Here is a 17,127-nt window from a genome sequence, read left to right on the forward strand (position 1 = left end):
TCACTGTTTTAAACTATTATTTTTATCGTTATTTTCAATCTGTAGTCTTAGAGTTGACATAATATTTAAATAAAACTTATGGTATATTCACGTAATGAAAAAATATGTTCTATTTGAATAATTAAAATTAATTATTTTACATTTAATAAATAAAATAACAAGCCTGTATAAATCTTTATACTATGCTTTAAACAACATATGTATGTCTGTGTCAGTCTCGATAACGTATGTCTGGTACTTTGAATATAAAAGTGAATGACCTATTGCTTATCATTTTAGAAAAGGAGGTTTTATTGCTAAATAGTTTCTTATAAACCGAATCATAGTTATATAATATGTCTATTAAGAGCTTCGTCATCAAGCAGATGTAATAAGTTTATCCACGAGAGAAAACCTCTTTTGACAACGTTTATATGAAATATCATTGATATTAAGTCTACAACATAGAGTAATAAATAGAGTGTTAACTGAATACAAATAATTTCAGAATTGTTTTGCGGGGTCTCAGCAGGAAGGTGCTGAGAACGTCATTTCGCTGAATTTTATTAGTTAGTTTAAATTACCATTACAGACATCTGTAAAGAAGATATTTTAACAGGAAAGCATTTCATTGGTCGATGACTTCATACGCATCACGTGACCAACCCCTGACGGCACATTCTACATCAAATTCACATCAAAATTACTACTGTGCTTTTATTATGGTAAAATCGAGGAGTTCAAGAGACAGTTTAAGGATCTATTAACAAAATAATAAAACAAGCATGATAACCTCTTGTCTATAAAATCAAGCTCATCTTGTTGATCTACAAATTGTATTATTTCATTTTGTATTGATGTATTTTTTAAAATGTTTGTTGAAAAGGTTATCTCGGTTAAGGAGCCTTAAGTCAAAATATTAATTATAAATATCTTAATCAATATACATTTATTTTAAGTAAATGAACCTCTTGAAAATAATGAAGTTTTTAATTGACGGCACTTTACAAGCAACATTTTAAGGGGTAACTAAAACGTTTCATGTAGTATAATCACATTTACTTTTAATGTAATTTTGCCACCACCCAATTTGGACACTTTTTGGTTTTAAAGGGTGGGTAATATTTTCAAGATTTCTTCTGTTGTATTCCTGTAAATAACAATGTATATGAGTACAAATGCTCTATATAAATAATTGTATACGTACCAGGAAAAGCAATGCTAAGTTGCGGACACGCATTCTTAATCTAGCTAACTTGGGTTCCCTCTTCCTAGGAAAACAACGTTTTTTTTATTTCCGTACATACACTGGAACAGTTTTGAGAATGGAGATACATTATAATCAAATAATCGTGATTATAATTAAGGCACAAAAATGCTGATACTATTCAATGTCAGACACATAAAAATGGCGTCCTAAACAAACCAAAGAAACAAACGATCGGGTTATAGAAACTGGCCACTCAAATGCTTTTGTAAGGAAATTAAAATGAACCAATAAAAAAGTGGCCTGAGAGCAAGCATTGGTCGGTTGGACCAAGCAAAACATTTCCTCGATTTTGCCTATTTAGGTAAAACCTCTATATATACTCTATGGTCTACAACAAATAATTAATATTAGTAATAACGTGTAAAATAGTCTCACTGTTTTTGATGTATTTTGAAATAGAAGTATATTTTTATAAAAATATAGTTCTATTTTACATCAACTTTATATTATTTTCAATCACGTTTGGTTTATAGGTTTTCAATAACTTGAAAGAAGAAACGAAAGCTGTATGTAAAATTAGATCTGCAATTATTAAGTTAGTATATTAAGCATGAATGAGCATTGGCTCTAGCTATTTGATTTGGAAATAAACAAGGTTAAGTGTTAAATGCTTTCTAGCATGTTATGAAGAATTAATAAGAGGATAACTTCAACATAATCTCTAATCTAATGCAAATGCTAGTTTATGCTAATGTAAATTTTAATAAACGATAAATTTTAAATTTAATTATTTACTGGAATTGATGGATGGAAGTGCTACAGTGAATAAAACATGGATTTACAATGCTAACTTTAGCGTAAACTCAGTCATCATCAATTTGAAGAGAAGGTCAGATCAAATCTACTGGAATAATATCTAAAAAGAAACTCTTTATGAAAATATTGAATAACAGATCAGTGGAAAAAACCAATCAAGTCTTTTTCTACTTCATGCTAACGTAAGACTATATATCTCCCTAGAGACACTTTTTCTATTTTCTGTTCCAATAAGCTAAAAAAATGGATTATAAATAGTACATCAATAGGTATAGAATATCATCAATAAAAATATTTTGATATAATCAAATTTTAGATACATTTCGGGTTATGAAAAATAGTATGACAATAGTATATTAGTATATTATGTCAATCGGCATTGGCTATTGAGGTTTTAGTAACGTTACCTTTCATTTGAAAAAATCCAGAATAAAACTCGTGTAATCAAATATTGCTCTATATTGGGGAAAATATAGCTCAAGTGAGGGAATAGTTTGAAAATGGATTTGAAGTGTTTAGTTTAGGCATATTAAATATAAACACAATTATGAGTGGTAAGCTGATGATGCAGAACATATAAAAAAATGGCAAAAATAAGTGAATGGATAAAAAAGGCAAAACATTATCTGACCATATGGAGGCCGATGATGTTCATTGTTCTAATCTGAAGTGGTTAGTTTATTAGGTAATCAGCACAATTATATTGAAGTATGGTAAACTGATGATGTAAAACGTTATCAACGGAATTACAAAAATAAGAGAATGTATAAAAAAGGAAAAAGATTACCTGGCTGCCAACTTTTATGGCTTCCGAGTTTTATTATGTTTATCATCCATGATACGAGTTTGATTGACTTTTCAATGATCATAATTTTTTCGTAGAATTTAAGGAATGGCTTCAAATATATATTTGGTTTCTGTAAAGTTTATGTTATTTGAGGGAATACAAGTGGAATTAATTACATAATTACGAAAAGGAATTTCTATAAAAATGTGTAGAATTATTGAAAGAGATAAAGCAGATTAATGTTATCTATCTTGATGACTTGATATTTGAGCAATCAATGTCTTAATAACTGATTATAGAGAATATCTGATTTGAGATCATAAAATTACCCTGTACAGTTTAAGTTTTTGTTTAAGTATATGTACATTAGTAATAAGGAATATATTAATGTTAATGCTAATAATTCAACTTAATTCATTCTTAAGGACAGCAGAATAAATTTATCTCACATTACCGCTTGAGGTCTGACTTTACAAGAACCCGATCTAATATCTAGACTTTTTATGGTGAAATATCCTTTGCATTTTGGCCTTGAGGTTACGTCACATACCTTCGTTTCGAAACAACCTACTAGAACATTGTTCGGTTTATTGGTGCATTATAAAGCACAATAATAACAAGGCGAGCACATTTCGTGTAGCATTGACTGTTGAAGCACGAAAATAAAGTGAATGGATCCGATCCTTCTTTTTTTTCTGTTATTGTTGTAACGAGTAATTTTAACGATAAATTAACTTTCTCTTAAAACAGACTTTTTTCCTTAAGTTTTGAAAACTACTGAGCTGAATTCATTATACGGATGGCCAGTCTACAACAAAATTGATACGAATACTATGAATATTAGATTAATAACCCGGAAATAACATGGATTTTTAATCGTCAATTATAGACAATTAGATCCAAATTGTAATATGGTTATTAAACAAAAAATATTACGAGAAAGAGTTAATGAAAAACTGAACTTTTTACTGTAGTATATGATTTGTGTTGTGACATATGTGTAAATTTTGTGATATGAATATTCTTAATATTCTTCTTAAACTTCTTAAACTAAAATTTAAAAAAAAATTAATATGATTTTTAGTTGAAATATTTTACAAGAAATTCATTTGAGGTTTAAAAATTTCAAAGCTTTATGATGTCAATGATTAAAATCTCTAATTTAAGAAAAGTATCGAATTTGGCACAATAATGAATGAATTAACCAATGGAAAAATGGTTAAATGATCCAAGACTATTACACTAACAAAATTTTAATATATGAAGTGTTTTTTGTAAGCATATTTTTACATAGTATCTTAATAGTACTGAATATTTAGTCATTCTGTTAGCAAACTGAAAAATCAGTTACTTATTTCTTACTGTTGTTGTAATGTATCGTTTTTTTAAAATAAATTAACTTTCTCTTAAAAATGCATTTTTTCTTTGAATCGAATTTGATTAATTTTAAGACAGTTTCGAACAAGTTAAAAACATTGATTAGGCATAGATGTTAAATAATAAGTTAATTTGCAATATACATAACAAAAAAACTGAATGTAATTTAAAGCATTTTTATATAGTTGTGGGAATTAAAAAATGTTTTAAAAGTAAAATTATTGATAATATAGCTACTACAAAAAATTCTTGAAGTCGAGATCTTCAGCACTATTTTTATTTGAGTTTAGTTTGTCTCATTCCAACATTTAATATAAATGAATTAAATAAATTTTTTAATTAAAGAAGTTTTTTAAAAATATATAGCTTGTTTGTTGAAATTGATGAAATGGAATAATAGATATAATTGAAAAAGCCTATAAAATTAAAAAAGTATATTCAGCTATATTCTTAGATATAGAACAAGCCTTCATAAGGTATGGTATGGGCGACCTTGTTCATAAGTTACAGAAAATGTTACCGAAACAACACAACTGAACTATTAAAATTTTACATTACAGCCAGAATGTTTAGAGTCAAACAAGCGGAAGCCTATTTTACAGTAAAAAAAGCTAAAGCAGGTGTACCACAAGAAAGTGTATTGGGACATACCACAAATGAAAAATGTCACGATGGATACCTTTGGCCACAACACTGTGCTGCTTGCTATCGGAGGCAAGAGCGAAGAGACCACATGAAAATTACAACAGGGCAGTGACAATATAAATAATAGGACCCAAATCTGTAAAATTAAAATTAACGAAAGGCTGTCTGTTCATGGGCAAGTATTTCCGAATTAATTTTGTAAACATGAAAAGGAAGGAACTGAAGTAGGAAAATGTATTGGCTAATTGGAAGAAAATCTCTATTAACACTACATACAGCATGGTTTCGCTGGCAGTTTCGAAAGGCTGAAGAAGTACAAAAATAATCATCAAGGCAGCGCCATGTTTCCAGACAGATGGGAACAAGATTTAGAACATGATAGAAAATCTTTGGATTAATACATATTGTACCAATTGTTATCAATAAATATATTTTTAAAGTGAAAAACGATCAGAATACATTTATTTAAATTTGATTATTATATTGTTACTTTGTCTATATGTTTATATAGTCACATAGACCCAGCATTAGATTCAGTAACATTGAATGCACTTTGTCAAGTTGAATGACATTGACATTCATGACAAAATTAATTTTCTAATTACAAATAATAGTTATATAATAAATAACGGACCTAACAGAGGATGTTCTGTCCGAACATTAGCTTTTTGTTTTGATGGATTAATTATTTCGACAATAAAACAAATACTATAAGATGATAAATACTATAAGATTAGTGATATACTTTTGTAATTTAAAAATGTTTTTAAAAAATTATTCTGGAACACTATTGCAGCGCCCCCTTCCGGGTCCGGCTTTGAATCTAAATCATTCTTCACATAATAACACACAAAAAAAATCATTAAAATTATCCAACCCTTTAAAAGTTCATTTAAATACATACGGACAGAAGATTTTCCATATGCTATTTTAATTTTTTTGTCTATCGTAACAATAATGAACACAACAAAAAAAAGATGATTTGGTACAAAATTATCCATGCACAAACATTACATACTAATAATATAAAGGAATTTATTAATATCTAAGTTAAAATAGTTGAGCCAATATTATTAGTTTAACATTATTCCAAATAATCCATTAATATATTTATAATACAAATAATTTTTTTGAATTTAACAAATAATTATTAGCAGTTATTAACAAATATCTGATACTTGATTACTTCAAGAATATAAAAAACAGTCTTTTAAAAGAACATGAGTTTTTTATTACATAACATTTGCTTCATTAAGTAAAATAACTTTTTTCTGAGACTTTCTTTCTTAGTGTCATTGTGGGTAAATTATTATTTAGCAAGATAAACGTAAACCTCGTCAACCATGAAATTAAATAGTTGTTTTAAAACACGTATACATTTGTTTTAATTATGAAAATTTCATTTGTTAACAACATATCCCCTTTGTTATGTCCACGTTGACATAAACGTGCTATAAATTTATATACAGGAAATATCGTTTTTGTTATTTTCTACTAAGTTATGGTGTTGTTTTGTTAAAAAAAGATATTTAGAGGGTAAAATCTGCTACAAATTTTGGTGGTAAAGAGTTATGATAGAGGATCAAATGTTTAATTGGTATTTAACTATTGGTTTAGTGATTTGAAAACTATTTCTTTATAATGGAAACTTTTTGTCATTTAGGATTTTAGTAATTCTTATTAATTACTGCTGGAGATGTTTAATTTGGTTCATATACTCATTTTCATTCAATAAATTTATTATTTAAATTCTAATTTATTTGAATTTATCACTTATATTGTTATAAATAAAACATTTTTAAGAATTTATATTCTATAATAAATATTTATTACAAACTTCTAAGAATCATTAGCTTTGGGAAACACCTTATAAAAAATAATAATCCTTTATACCGCTGTTAATACCTTTTCTTATCTTTTTAGTATTTTAATTCTATTTTGGAGAAATTAAGAGTAAGCGTTAGTAAGAGCAAGCGTTATTCAAGAGTAAACTATTCAGTCAGATTAAGCGTTATCAATCGGGATAGTGTAAAATTACAATTCAGTAATAAAAAGTAACGCTTAATAATAGAAATAGTTTGACTAGCTTTTTGATGGAGTTTATGAGAAATTGGTTTTAATTTTTCAAATTTATGTTTACATTCACAAAGATTAATTTAATTTTAATTAAAAATATATATTTAATATAAAAATATTAATACTGTATTCAATCAAGTTTAACAAGGATACAAATAGCTATTAAAAAGTGAAACAACTATTAGTGGTATTAATATAATCTTAATTTATTAATATCTTAATAATAATCTTAATTTAAAATATTAGTTTTATATACATGTATTGGATATATTTATTGTTATATACTTACGCCATGTTTCTATAATTTATTTGGAAACGAAATTATGTTACATAAGAAGTTGATCAAACTAGTTCTTTGAAAGACACGCAGAATAAGTCTGACCAAGTTTATTATGATTTAAAGCACACGTATGATATAATTATCGAATTTGAATTATGGACATTTAGATGCCGTTATATAGTGACTAAACGAAAATTATTGACTTAATAGAATAAGGTAACTGTTTCGATTTTCTGACATTTTTCATCTTGATTTTATATTATTCCACTATTGTTTTCTTATTTCACTTCATTTGATTTCATTTCAATCAATTTTGAATGAATTTCAGATGTGTTGATGGAGCAACCTTTTTACAATTTAAGATCTGTCTTAATTGTAGAACTTATACTGAAGTTAATGTACAAATGCGAACATGTCTACGTAGACATGAATTAGTTCACAGAATTTTGTAATGTAATATCTTCTGGTAAAATATTTTGGTTTATTTCAAAATCTTATTCAAATATTAGTTTGAATAATTTTTAGAGTTTTAATATATGTTTCGCCATGTTGAATATGACTTAATGAATAACTTGCCGTATTGTCCTGATTTGGCATTTAATTAATTTTATTATTATTAAGTAATTTAATACTAAATATCATATCATTTAATAGCAAATATCTGACATTGGTAAGTCTCATATATCAAAATCTATTGGGAACGTTAGTATTAACTGAACAAAAAATTACTAATTAACATATACTAAACACTATGCATTCATACATAATGTTTACAATATATTTTATATTTTGCGTTAGTAATAATACAAGTTAATTTAAATATATTTTATCTAATATTGACGGTACTACAGCAATCATAAAATATTGTATGCATGTACTATAATTCATAGAAAATAGAATTCGTATATTTGCTTGTTTAATAAATATTACTTAAAATTTATTTAAACATTTTGTTGATAATTTGAAATAAGTTGCATACACCAAATAAGTAAATTATCTTGTAAGAAGCAGTGACTGTGGGCATTTAAAAATTTATAAATAACGGTTATTCTTTTTCTAATATAGGCCAAGAGATCCCAGAAAGCACCAAGGATGTAAAAATCATAATTTGGTAACTTTTTGGTGATTAAAGTAGCATATTGTAATTATTGTGATAATTATAATAAAATCATTTTATAATTTTTTTACATTTATTTATTTTTATAGAACAGTATAACATTAAATTTTTGATGGTGATATTTACTTCTAAAACCCTATGCATTTGGTGCATATCTGTCCATCTAAGGTCAATAAAAATACCGAACAAAACAGTGACCCAAGTAACATTTTAAGTTATTGTATCATTATCTTTTCCATAATTAATTTTTTTTAATATAAGGATTTGTTTAGGAATTAGGAAAATGTACAATGGTTTTCATTTAATTATAAAGCTGTTCAGGGTCATCACTTTTATTCTTAACTAATACTCTATATACTAAATAACTTATTTAATTCAATTTTGTATTCTAGAAGAGATAGTTTTCTTATATTTGATTTTTTATTTTTTAATGGCTTAGTAAATCGTAGATTAATCGATTAAGATAACCGAGAATGATTGGGTAGAAGGCCTAGGAATCTCATTAAGATGTGTGATCAATATGTTAGTTTGGTTTGGCTTTCGGGAAGCTACAGTGGGTGACACTTTCACAAAAATATATATTCTCTCCAATGAAACCGCTAATGCACATGCAAAGCCAATGTTGCAATGTTGCCCCATTACTTTTAACTTCTGGTTTACAATAGAATATCGCAGACATTTGGCAACAGTGTCGACCTGTGCCAGCATAAATCGAATTTTATAAACCGATTTAGAAACTGACATTTTCCGACGTATCAGACGGCATCCTGTCTGTTATTAACTAGTAAGATGAGAAGGAAAAATCTGCTCCGAGCTTAAAACGAATATTACATTTTTACAAACTGCATTTAGCAGTATATTCGACCTCATTGCTGCGTTGGCTGTTAACGACTATAGTTTACAATTATTAAAAGGGTTACAATGTGTGAATTTGGTATGTTTCCTTTGGAGAACTCCTTTGTAATGGGATTTTTTTAATTAATATTTTAACTAGTGATAATAGCGATATCTTGTACGTAGGAACGTTTTCGAGAGTTTTCCGAATTATATCTTCAGCGAGTGAATTTATCAATTAAAAGAGCAGTCATGATCAGTAAACGGTAAATTGAGTCACTTTAACATAGTGATCATTAACTAGAGATTGTATTGAATAATAAAATATATTTCAAACTATAAAGCCTTGTTTATGTTACTTAGTTATATAAATATATAATATATATTAATAGCTCTAACTAAATAGCTGATGACCATATAAATAGATTTTTTTTAGGAGAAGGAAATTATTATATAACATAAACGCTATAACCTATCTATTTCCTATTCATTTTACCTTGATGTTTTTCTTCTAAGATTTTTACGTTTACATAATGTTCTTATGGTTTTACGTAAGCAGCGGATTTCATCACGACAAATGCCATTTAAAAATACTTCATTTATGCACAATTAATAAATAGCTTTGGCGCGCATAATCGATTGGTTATCTGTAAAGATAATTATGCATTTTTCTGTCGCTGCTTCAATTTATGACGGTAAATTGACGACTATCACCTTGATTTGTCATGGTAGCTCAACATGGTCATTATTAATTAATTACAATTTTTACAAATTATTATTTGATTATTTCTGATCAATAACCTTTTTTATTTGCTGTAACTATATATCTGGCAAATTTCTTCGTATATCATTGTCTTGCGAATACCATTTCATTTTAATATTGCTGAATTATGTTTAGACGGGTATGACTGCTAGGAGACTCGACCAACTGCACCAGGTCGAACATTGGGCATTTTCTTTGGATATTGGATCTCGCTAATTGGATGCCATGACGTAAATTTGTAATTGTGATGATCTCATAGTATTTATTTGTTTTGTTGCCGAAATACATTATTTATGCCAAAGAAATGCCAATTTTTTCATTCCAAAATTTGGAAGCGGTGGGAGAGGTATTATGTTTTTATATCAGAATAATTTAAAAAAATTAAATATCAAAAAAAATTCTAAAAGTCTCTCGCAGCACTACCTATAGAACTATAAGTATGAAACTTATCATCCTGGAGCCCATTTAAGCATATGCAAGAAAATCATTAAAATTGGCTGAGCGATTTGGGAGGAGTTCAGTAACATACATTTGTATAAAAGAATTATATTTATTAGGATAATATGTTACCACGATTAGATACTATATGTGCTTGGAGTTTATTTATGTAATTTATTATGTATTTACTGTTTATTCATTTTATGAGTCAGTACATATTTATGTTATGCCTACATATTTATTTGCAAAGGTTTAACAAAGACAACAATTCTTAATATTCTTTATAATTAAATCTTCTTTCTTAATAATTAATTTTCTTAATATTTAATGAAAACATGTAGAAGAGCTGTTATACATTTGATTTTCGTGAACATTTTCAAAACTCTTTCATTTATTTTAAATACAAAAGTCTAATTGCATTGAAAATGAATTGTCTAATTACTACCCATTTATAATAAAGGTATACTCTTTACCTTGTTGCAAATTTTATAAATTATATCTATGAATAACTTTTTTCTTAAGCAATGCTCTTCCACACCTACACGCATTTGGATCAAAATATAAACCACAATCTTTCCTGTATTTATATAAAAATTTACTTTGGCAAGTTTTTCATTATTTACTTCTAAAATGGGGATCTGGATTGGATTAAAATCTTCACATCTTTTGTCGCTCCATTTATATAAATAGATATGACTGTAACTGGAATTAAATTACTCCATAAAAATAGTTAAAGAAGAATAACGTCTAAAAGGGACAAAAATAAAAAAAATCGTAATTGAGAAAATGTTGATTAACTTAATAAGCAGGCCTCAGGTTGAAATTACTGGTTATTTTACTGATTCTACCAAATTATTTTCGAGTTTTGGGCTGAATGCCGTTGATGAACATTCATTGCTTGTAGAAGTATAACGTAAAGTTGATATAAATGAGAGAAGTTGTGGTAATGGTGAGTCGTAGTTTATTCTCAGTATCGAGGACAGTGGTCCGAGTGCATGTCCAGATATATTTTAGTTGTTAATAATGAGATTGATTTATAATTAAAAAATCATTTATTTAAAGTATAGATAAGTATATATAAAACATATACTGAAATATATAACAGTTAAAATATTGAAAATTTGAGCTATAGTAATTAAAAGTTACAGTTCCTGTTAATTATCTTAATGATGTTTAATATTTGCTAAATGGAAATGCTCGTATGATTTTATATTATTCGGCGAGTTTTTCGTTTATTACAAGTTTAAATAGATATTAACTTCCGTAGCACTATAATTATGGTGAAAGTTTAAAACACCACAGCGTTTTCTTTTTTACTAAAACCGAGCTATATAAAAATTCGTAATCACATTGAATGATCTAATATGCTTACCCAAAAATACTACTATTTTCTTAATTCTAATATATTTAACATATCGCGTTTGTGGACAAATTTGTATATTCTATATCAAATATGTTGATACCAACAGCTGTTTAGTTTTAGAATCAAAATCTTGTTTCATTGATATTAATGCAAATTCGATTGCTCGTCATTTAATTAGTTAGATATCAATCGGACAAGCTTTCAATAGAAATGAGATAAGATTTTGTGCTTTTCTATATCTTATTGAGTATCTTGGTATTGTAGTAAAGTGCGTTCTTTTTAAGAAACTGGGATATATCTGAAAATTAATATGAATAATCCTTTTGTTCTTTTGGCCTTTTGGTTTTCATGTAATTATTTGATTTATCTATCCATGTACTTGATTTATTGTGAGTGGGTACTAAACTAATGTAATGGCGTAAATAATTTGTTATTATTCGAATTCTTTAATACAGTTAATAAATATATTTAAAGAGTAGTGGGAATATATTTCTTATAGAGGAAAAAACAAAATATAAAAAACATATCCCATTTCAATTTTATAATTATTTTAATACATTTAAATTTTCCTTAAATATATGACAGATATGATAGAAATGTGGAACACGGAAGGTGAAAATGATATTAATGTTAAAGTATTAAATTCATTTTACCTTTTTTGGTCTTACTGTTCTATATATAATTAAGAGTTTTTTATTTTATTTTATAGCTTTACGGATAAAATGGATAATTTGCCCCGTGTTATGTATCAAGAAAATTATCGTTCTTATGATGCTTTGCAATGATGCTTGAATATATTCAAGACGCCATGACTTTTGTGTGTGAATACGGTCTACTAGATCTGTTTATCATATTTATGTGCAATCTCAATTGACATGAAATTAAAATTTTCTTGTGGCCAGGTCAAATATTACCATGATATTATTGCACGCGTATTCAAACAAAAATTGAAGTCGTTGATGAACTTGAATACACATCACTCGATATTTGGTGAAACACATTACAGGCTATATTCTGTTCAATACGAGGTTTGCTACATGAGCGTATTTTAAATTGATTGGTCGATAAAATGAGTTCAGAAGAAATTGTTGAAATTATTTCTGTGGAAATTCCAGACAGAAATATTAATTAAAGAGTTGCTTGACATTATTACTAATGTGATTCATGGTCCATGCAGTACATGAATATGACGGCGCCATGTATGGATAATTGAAATTGAACGAAACTTTTCCCAAACTATTTATGACTGATATTATCACTAATATCAATGGTTATCCATCCTATCGTCAAAAAGATATAGAAAATGATGTCCACTTGTATCAACTACATATGTCAATGAGTTCTTCTGTCCGTGTGAACGTCACTGAACTCTGTTTAAATGATTGGGCCCATTTTGATAAATTTTTTGTGCGTGTTATGAGAATTCGATATTGGTTTAGATTCACTCCTGGATCTAGTGGGTCGCTCTGCGATTAAAAAACATTTTTCAATTATATGAACATATCACGATAAAATCACTAATTTGATGTTATTATGATCAATCAATTATGATCAAATATTTTATCTTTTAAAAAGACACGTTGCATTAGTTATACTTTAAAGGAAAATATATATTATAATATATGTATTATTATGTTCAAGAATGTTCAAACATTTATATCTCCCACACTATCCGCATCTATACAGATAGTATAACTTTCTATTTTCAATCTACGCCGGTATAGTTACGACATATCTATAAATTACACCCCTCCCTCCCGGCTCCACGAAAATATACTGGAATAAGAATAAGAGAGAAAAAAATCTGAAATAATTAGCCCGGTCATCGAGGATCGATTGAATGACGAAATAATTTTTTGTGCGATCGGTATTACGCAAGGCGTGTCGAGTTATTGTTGAATTTTTGCGCTGGTTTATTTTCACTTTCGTAGTGTGTCTTTTCCCTCTTGTGGTCTTTTTGAAAAAGTACGCTCAGTTGGATAACACGCGAACATATTGATCTTATGTAAGGTTCATATAATTACTTTCAAATCGTTTATGGCTTGCCAGGGTCGGCTTCAATATCTTCTAACGGAAATGTATGTTAAATACGCTTGTTAGAAGAATTAAACAAGAGAAAATGGCTGAGTACATTTTATAAAAGAAATTTAATAACAGTAATTTAATTTTTGACTCATGATGTCGTAAATCTTCATTGGTATTGTTTGGGTTGATATATGACAAAAAAGTTAAGGTCTATGAAGAAAAGTCTATAAAAGAGGACAAGGTAGATAATTGATGTAATAAAATTCAGCCACATATGGGAGAAAGGCTTCATAAGAGCAACGATTTTTCAGTAATATATTTGCACAGTTACGTTTCCAGTTTTATTAATGTAGAACATTTAATTATTTTTACATATTACGTTTCATAAGCTTTTCCTAATGTTTTTCAGTCTTGTGTTTTGTGCTCATTTAATTACAGTTTTTAAAGGTTACTCCCTTTAAGCGTTTCTTATAATATTCTAATATTTTATTTCAACAGAAAAGTTTTAACAGATAATTTAGTCTATAGTGAATTTCTGTAGCTTCTAAGCTTGTATATGTCCAAGTTTCAAAAGTTCATAAGATCATACTTCGGTTATAAGCTGATAAATATTGTCTTTGACATTAGTATAATGTTCCATCAGCTAGTTTAGTTCCTTTGGATTTTTGGCTATTGCCTAAACTCGGTAGCTTCGACTATATCACTCTAAGTCAATGAAGAAAATTAAAACCGAATATAAGAATACATAGAAGGCTTATCCAGAAATTTAATCAACAATTGAATAATATGTTTTATGTTGGCTTGGTTGGCTCAATGGTCAAGGCAACAGGACTGTCCTTCTACTGTTGCGATAGTGGATGGTTCGAATCCTACTGGGGCATGGTCGTACATTTATGTTTGGATTTGTTTATAAATGTGATTATCCACAAGCTAAGTGTGCAAAATCCGACCAGGAAAATGATCTCATGCCATTACGTCAATAACCAGGATGGGTAAAACCGGATGTCTACTAAGATAATTTCTAACTTGGTTGCTCGCCAGTCGGTAGTGTTAATGCCGGTGACCGTAATGTGAGCTCACGTTAAGCAGTAGCTCTAGTTCAAATAAACTCTAGTTGGCAAAAAGGAGACTTTAAAGTATAACACAAACGATGTTTTATTTCAAAATATTTTTTACAACTATTTTTTTAATCTTAAAATTATAATTATTATTATTCCTTACGCGGTGCATTTTCATTATTAAATTTATACATTAATTTAATTTATTTAACTAATAATAAAAAGAGACGAATTGGATCAAGTAACTAGCTCGGGAGAATATATATGTATTTATATATATGGTACTGGGTGTTATCAGAATAACAGTATTTAGTTTTAACTCTTATTATTTCTATTTGTATTTTATAAATTATCTATAATAGTTTTGCGGCAGATGGTCAACAGTTACGTTTTATTACGCCAACTAATAACCCAAATTCTTGGCCTGTTGTCGTTCGTTTCTGATCTGTTCAAGGTTACTAAAAAGATCATAATAAGTACGGTAATTGTTGATTTAATAAAAGTTGATGATATTCTCATGGATGGATCAAGACACTCAGTAACGGCCTATAATTTATGAGTTGTTAAGCAAAATATTTATAAATTATAATTAATTTCATTTTAGGCTAAATTAGAAAGCCATTTGTTTTAAATGAGTATATTTTTGAATCGAATGAACAACAACATTTCACATTTTTTTATGATACTATCTGATTTGCTAAATCAGGAGTTGCTAACTTCTATGATAAGGCAGGTTTAATTTGATTCTAATTTTAGTATATTTACAGATATTTCGATGTTCCCCGGTCAGGATTTTTGTCCTCTTCTGCAATATCTTCCTGATGAATTTATCTCTATTTCTCCAGAGACCAGAGCATGTTTTTCTCCTCGCCGTCCATACTTCCCAGATTATGTTTGCCTGAAGCATTTTATTATTATATTATTTATTAGCATATTATTTATTATATTATTATGATTATGAAGGTGCTTGATTTCATGTTGTCTGCAATGACTGCATATGTATTTATCTCAAATATTTTTTGAATAATTTAAAAATAATAATAATAATAATATTCAAATAGAATTTTTTTGTTCTTACAATTTCGTTAGATACTCTTCTTTGTTTTACTATTACCTATAGTATTTTATTTCTTATTCTGCCAAATGTATTTCCTAAATCAACGAATGCAGTTATATCTATTTTTATAGTATGGTATGTTTGTAATATATACTAGGCTGTAAAGTATTTAAATTTTAGGACGGAATTTTGAGAATATATAAATAATTAATATTTTAGCAGCAGTTTTCAAATTACAAACAGTCAATAACATATTATTTGCGAAAAGTTTATATTTTCTAGTTTATTTAAACAAATCTCATAAAAAATCCAATCGGATTTGCCATCTAACTTTAACCAAGATATACCGTAATAAGAGAACTATTTAAAATTGTTACATTACAAAAAAAAATATTGTAAGAATCATATTAAGTCTATTAATTTTATAAATTGCGTTGTTTCAAATTTTGTTTGTAATGATTTATTTTTGTTTTAGGTAAAAGCTCTTCATCTACCGATATAATTTGCCTATATTATGAATACGCATATTAAAGGGTAAGTTAATGATGGAAGATATAATAATTAGATGCTTTCTTATAACTAATTAAATTAATTTCAGTTTACTGAAAATTACTTAGCTGTTATAAGTTAAATTTTATATATACTTTAAAGACTAACTCAATACAATAATGAATTATAATTTGGACGGTAATTTGATATCTAAACTATTGGCTCCCGGATTACTCCTGTTATTTTTTGCTATTATAATCATTGTTTTATAAATGTAGACAACAGGTAATAACATAAACAATACAATAAATAAAATAAAAATGAAAATTAATGAATTTTCATACTAAATCGGGAAAATTCATTAACAAATGTTAAATACAATATTTAAGCAATTATTATAGTTATTAATTATGCATTTTATTACTATTATATTAGACTTATGACTATTGACATTTTTCATAATTTATAGTGATATGATTAATTTTTTTTTATTCTTTGTGATTCCACAATCTGCCCTATATGCAATAAGTATTTCTTATGTCTATATTATATTTACATGGCATGCAAAAAATCACTTCAATAAGCGATCTCCTGTATAAAATATTATCTTAATTAATTATTATTATTCTAAAGCTTATTCTAAAGTTTGTATATGTCTAGTAATCAGATCAGGTGGTGTTAAACGTTTTAGTCTACGCACTTCACTATCACATCGCATATTTAGCTGATTAGCGGGTACATATGGATGTATGACACTCATTCGAAGTACTTCACACAAACACGTTGAATTACACTCATTATAGGTTCTAGAAG

General features: G+C 27.5%; 1 protein-coding gene and 2 long non-coding RNA genes across 3 annotated transcripts in view; 2 read left to right on the forward strand and 1 right to left on the reverse strand.

Annotated features, from left to right (window-relative positions):
* The window catches only part of LOC143199428 (uncharacterized), a 120,478-nt gene that overhangs the window by 9,174 nt on the left and 94,177 nt on the right, over positions 1–17,127 (forward strand). The gene's annotated exons all lie outside the window — the stretch shown is intronic.
* LOC143201552 (uncharacterized) lies at positions 989–15,638 on the reverse strand. Its single transcript, XR_013006971.1, has 3 exons — positions 15,534–15,638; positions 1,187–1,287; positions 989–1,129 (listed from the first exon to the last, which is right to left on the reverse strand). It is a non-coding gene; the product is annotated as an uncharacterized LOC143201552 (long non-coding RNA).
* On the forward strand, positions 12,374–16,370 carry LOC143201727 (uncharacterized). The gene is made up of 2 exons (XR_013006989.1): positions 12,374–12,543; positions 12,692–16,370. It is a non-coding gene; the product is annotated as an uncharacterized LOC143201727 (long non-coding RNA).

This window comes from Rhynchophorus ferrugineus, unplaced genomic scaffold, assembly GCF_030347505.1.
Source record: "Rhynchophorus ferrugineus isolate W39M unplaced genomic scaffold, kcgeb_rfMv2 rfM1, whole genome shotgun sequence".
NCBI lineage: Eukaryota > Metazoa > Arthropoda > Insecta > Coleoptera > Curculionidae > Rhynchophorus > Rhynchophorus ferrugineus.